Here is a 6,000-nt window from a genome sequence, read left to right as displayed (position 1 = left end):
CCACACATCCTTATAAATCTTCGTCCCCGAGGCGCTGAAGGGCCGTGTTTGCAATACCAGGGTTTTATTATAATTTGAAAAGAAAAACAAAAAAGAAAAAAAAAACAACTAGTCAACGGTCAGGTGAATACCGTTCAAATTTTGTCATAATAAGCCGAGCCAGCTTCGGCCGCGTCTTGAACCGTTCTTGCCGAAATAGCCTTAGAGTATCTTCAGTTGTCGAAAGGTTATTTTCGTAAAAGAATGGACAAATTTTTAAAGTGTCAAAATAATCCTCCCCGGCCTCAAAATTCATGTGAAAATTGGAAGGGGCCACATTTGCAAAAAATTAACCATTTGGTTGCATTTGTCGAACAGAGAAAGGGAGCTGGAATTTTGTTTTTAAGTCTACCAATCTTTTGATTAGAACATGCGGGTTGTTTAATTTTCAAGCTGGTGGGTAATCTTTAAATCCTTGAAACCCAGTTTGTTTTAAATTTTAAAAAAAATGTGTGTTTAGTGTTGATTATCTTTTATTGGTCCGAACTACGCAAGGTATGATTCATGCGGGGTCATGATACGTAGGCAATCTCCATAAGATTCGACCACAACAAAAAAAATGAAAAAAAGAATGAAAAAAAAATGAATAAAGAATGAAAAAAAAACGAATTGAAAAATGAAAAAAAATGAATCGAAAAAAAAGAAAGAAAGAAAAAAAAAGGAAAAAGGAAAAAAAAAAACATCAAAAAGAGAAAAGAAAAGATGTTGTCAATAATGAGGACCGACTGAGTCCATTCTAACATGTTTGTTTCGCAAATAAAGTCAAGGTGGTTGGTTTGTGGTAAGCCGGACAATGACACCCAGAATCCTTTACTTGCACCTCATGATGCACACGCTGCGGGAATCAGGCCTGATGATAGAAGCATTCAAGTCCTAGTGGGAACTTGTTGACTAAGGGTAATGATATTGAAGTTGGCAATGGTCATTGCAGTACTAATGCAAAGCTCAGTGGCTACGATGCCAAGTTTGATAAAATGGGAGGACGCTCCCTTCCTTGGTTAACAAGAAAGAAGCAGCTGGTGGCTTATTCTGTTGTCATTTCTGTTATCCGGATTATTAAGGTTGTAATTTGATTTTGTCTTGTGTCAAACCTTCTTTCCATTTTGTCATAGCAGTTTGTTTAAATTTTGTCCAGTTTGTGGTAGGATTTTATTCTGGTTGTTTTGTTTGTTTTATTATTCAAGCCATTTCGCCGGTAGTCTAATGCAAAGCCGGTCTTTTGTTAGTTCCAGTCGTCTTTTGTTTAGTCCTTTTATCATTTCATTCAATGCCGATTCTAGGGACATGACATGCGCACCCAGTTTGGGCCTAGTCTTTAAAGTTAATCATAAAACCACAGAAAGGCGGCCAAACCATTTAAAGAAAATAAGGACGGTTTGAGATTATTCAGAGCTCGAGTCATGTGGAACTGGGGCAAGTTAAACAAAAAAGAAAACCGTTTAAAAGCAAGATTCGCCAAATTGGCATGAGGTTCGTTCATAATAACGAGAAAGAGAGTGTCACCCAACGGTGCTTTAGAAGTGACAAATGAACAAACAGACGTTTAATATAATTGTCAAGTCCAGCACCATCAGAAGGGACTACAAGTTTAAATTGTGTTGTTTGCGCTTGGCATGATTTGAAGACTGGAATGACGAAGGCATTTTGTTCTGCTACCCAAACACTTTATCCTTCGTTACCCCATTTAAGCCTTATTTATTTTATTTCGTACCCCTCGTTCGGAATTAGTAGCAACGAATAAAAAAAAATGCAAGCATGGCGGGTAAGAGAAAAGAAAGAAAAGAAAACAACAAAATGGGAAAAAAAAAAGAAAGAAAAGAAGAATGAAAGAAAAAAAAAGACAAAAAGAAAATGAGAAAAGAAAAAGAGAAAAGAAAAATGATAGCAAAAAGCAAAAGAGGAAAGTTAAATGAAAAAGAGGAATTGGGAACTACGTTTGACCTGATTCCTCAAGGAGGATACGTAGGCGCTTCACGGCTCGGTCATAGTTTTGAAAAAATGAAAAAAATCAATTAAAATATCCCCAAGCAGGAAACTGGGGCAAAAAGTTGCGTTTGATGTAAATAAACCTAATTCCGAAAGTTGTAACTAATAACCCAAAATTCATATATTTTTGAGCCTTTTATACCCTTTCTTTCTAGCCTATCCAAAACCCACATTACGGTCCAAAGAAAGACCTTCTGATCAGTCTTCAAAAGATGTCAAGTCAGACAAATGAAGAGTCTTACCGGCGAACATAACATTCTGTTCCACAGCAGAAAGGACTCTAATCTCCAACAGAAAGAGTCATACCGGCAACACTCCAAATCCTCAGCTGGAGAGAGATATAAAAACGAGAGAGTCTTATTGGTGAAAACCTTCACAGGCACCATAAGGCGGTGAAAGCTGAGAGAAAACCAAAATGAGAGAGACTTGATAGTGAAAACCCTTCGGGCACTACAAGTCGAATAAGATTGAGAATCAGAGGGGGAATCGCCAATGGAAGATCTTAAAAGATGATTGACGGCAGAGGATAGGCCACATACGCATGTCATGGCCATTAGAGTCGGTATCTGCGTTTGATAGGTTTTTATTTATAGTTTCTTTTGTAAAAGAGTCATCGTTTCCTTTGTCTTTTATTTTGTTTCTGTTATCTTTCTCCTTTCATAAAAAATTTTCCCCAATAGAGTCTGTCCGGTCAGAACAAGTATGAAATGACTTCAAAATATGCCATCAGCTTTCCAAGATGAGATCTGACTAGTATATCCGAATGGTATAGTCAGCAAGGAACAAGCGCGAGGTCAGTGTCAAAAAAGATATCCCCAGCAAAGGGAATTGACAAAAGGATTGACGAGCATCAAGAGGGATATCCTTGCCAAAACCAAGGTTATAAACCTCAAAGACAAGGCCCGTGAACAGAGCAAGGAGGGAGAAAGGGAACACCATCCCAGCAGGAGTATCACAACCAACCACCATGTTTTAAACTAACAATTTTGTTTGATTTGAAACAGGTAAGGGAAATGGCATTGATGCAGAAACGCATGCCACAAGGGATATTATCAAACTGGGGCAGAAAATTTTCCTTCCATTTAGAAAATTTTCTGGAAGTCAGGTACCCCCAGCTGATAACATTTTACCCCCAACAGGTAAGTAAATCAAGGGAGGTAGTCTTTGAAGGAAGAAGCTATGCAAAAACAAAACAAAAATAAAAAAGGAATAAAAAAAAGAATAATAATAAAAATGGGGAAGGTAGAAAAGGAAAATTCATCCCAATCCCCAGCAAGTATTCGAGGTAAGACATTTTCAAGTCTTAAAGATATTTTGGGTTCATCCGCCCTCAAATAGGATATGTCGGGTTCATCCGCCCTCAAATAGGATATGTCGGGTTCATCCGCCCTCAAATAGGATATGTTGGGTTCATCCGCCCTCAAATAGGATATGTCGGGTTCATCCGCCCTCAAATAGGATATGTCGGGTTCATCCGCCCTCAAATAGGATATGTCGGGTTCATCCGCCCTCAAATAGGATCTGTCGGGTTCATCCGCCCTCAAATAGGATCTGTTGGGTTCATCCGCCCTCAAATAGGATATGTCGGGTTCATCCGCCCTCAAATAGGATATGTCGGGTTCATCCGCCCTCAAATAGGATATGTCGGGTTCATCCGCCCTCAAATAGGATATGTCGGGTTCATCCGCCCTCAAATAGGATATGTCGGGTTCATCCGCCCTCAAATAGGATCTGTCGGGTTCATCCGCCCTCAAATAGGATCTGTTGGGTTCATCCGCCCTCAAACAGGATATGTCGGGTTCATCCGCCCTCAAATAGGATCTGTCGGGTTCATCCGCCCTCAAATAGGATATGTCGGGTTCATCCGCCCTCAAATAGGATATGTTGGGTTCATCCGCCCTCAAATAGGATCTGTCGGGTTCATCCGCCCTCAAATAGGATATGTTGGGTTCATCCGCCCTCAAATAGGATCTGTCGGGTTCATCCGCCCTCAAATAGGATATGTCGGGTTCATCCGCCCTCAAATAGGATATGTTGGGTTCATCCGCCCTCAAATAGGATATGTTGGTTTCAGTCTTTTTATTTCAAGTTTTGAAAACAGGCGCCCACCTGAATAACGAGAGGAATACATTTCTGTCTTTTCATTTTTTGTTCTGGGTCACCCACCAGTATAATGCGGGAATACATTTCTGTCTTTTCATTTCTGTTCTAGGTCACCCACCAGTATAATACGGGCATATCATTTTTCATATCTTTACAAACAGGCGCCCACCTGTATAACGAGAGGAATACTTTCAGTCTTTTTATTTCAAGCGTTGAAATTGGGAGCCCGCCCAGATAACAGAGGCATACATTCAGTCTTTCTATTTTAAGTGTTGAAGTTGGGAGCCCGCCCAGATAACAGAGGCATACATTCAGTCTTTCTATTTTAAGTGTTGAAGTTGGGAGCCCGCCCAGATAACAGAGGCATACATTCAGTCTTTTCTTTCAAGTGTTGAAATTGGGAGCCCGCCCAGATAATAGAGGCATACATTCAGTTTTTACTTTTAAGTGTTGAAGTTGGGAGCCCGCCCATAATAACAGAGGCATACATTCCACGTCTTTACCCATAGGAGATGCATTTCCTCCTAAGTTTTAGTTTTACCATAGGAGACGCACTTCCTAAGTTCAGTTCTACCAATAGGAGACGCACTTCCTAAGATAAGTTTCACCAATAGGAGACATACTTCCTAAGCAAGTTTCACCAGTAGGAGATGCACTTCCTAAGCAAGTTTCACCAGTAGGAGACGCACTTCCTAAGAATAGTTCACCCATAGGAGACGCACTTCCTAAAATTCAGTTTTACCATAGGAGACGCACTTCCTAAGTTCAGTTTGTCATAGGAGACGCACTTCCTAAGTTCAGTTTTACCATAGGAGACGCACTTCCTAAGTTCAGTTTCACCAATAGGAGACGCACTTCCTAAAAATATTTCACCAGTAGGAGACGCACTTCCTAAGCAAGTTTCACCAGTAGGAGACGCACTTCCTAAGCAAGTTTTATCAGTAGGAGACGCACTTCCTAAGATAAGTTTCACCAGTAGGAGACGCACTTCCTAAGTTTATTTCACCCAATAGGAGACGCACTTCCTAAAAGTATTTTATCAGTAGGAGACGCACTTCCTAAGTTAATTTCACCGATAGGAGACGCACTTCCTAAGTTTATTTCACCAATAGGAGACGCACTTCCTAAGTTTCAGTTTCACCAATAGGAGACGCACTTCCTAAGTTTCAGTTTCACCAATAGGAGACGCACTTCCTAAGATAAGTTTCACCAGTAGGAGACGCACTTCCTAAGTCAGTTTCACCAATAGGAGACGCACTTCCTAAGCAAGTTTCACCATAGGAGACGCACTTCCTAAGCAAGTTTCACCAATAGGAGACGCACTTCCTAAGTTAATTTCACCGATAGGAGACGCACTTCCTAAGTTTATTTCACCAATAGGAGACGCACTTCCTAAGTTTATTTCACCAATAGGAGACGCACTTCCTAAGTTTCAGTTTCACCAATAGGAGACGCACTTCCTAAAAACATTTCACCGATAGGAGATGCACTTCCTAAGTTCAGTTTTACCATAGGAGACGCACTTCCTAAGTTCAGTTTCACCAATAGGAGACGCACTTCCTAAAAATATTTCACCAGTAGGAGACGCACTTCCTAAGCAAGTTTTACCAGTAGGAGACGCACTTCCTAAGATAAGTTTCACCAGTAGGAGACGCACTTCCTAAGTTCAGTTTCACCAATAGGAGACGCACTTCCTAAAAAGATTTCACCCCTAGGAGATGCACTTCCTAGTTTGATTCATTTTTAAGTTCGACCATAGGAGACACAATTCCTAGTCCAGTTTTGAAGTTTACCCGTAGGAGACGCACTTCCTAATCGAGATTTTATTCATAGGAGACTCACTTCCTAGTTCTAGTCACTGAAGTTTTCACC

Source organism: Nicotiana sylvestris, chromosome 2 (assembly GCF_000393655.2).
Source record: "Nicotiana sylvestris chromosome 2, ASM39365v2, whole genome shotgun sequence".
Lineage (NCBI taxonomy): Eukaryota > Viridiplantae > Streptophyta > Magnoliopsida > Solanales > Solanaceae > Nicotiana > Nicotiana sylvestris.
This window is presented reverse-complemented; position numbering follows the sequence as displayed.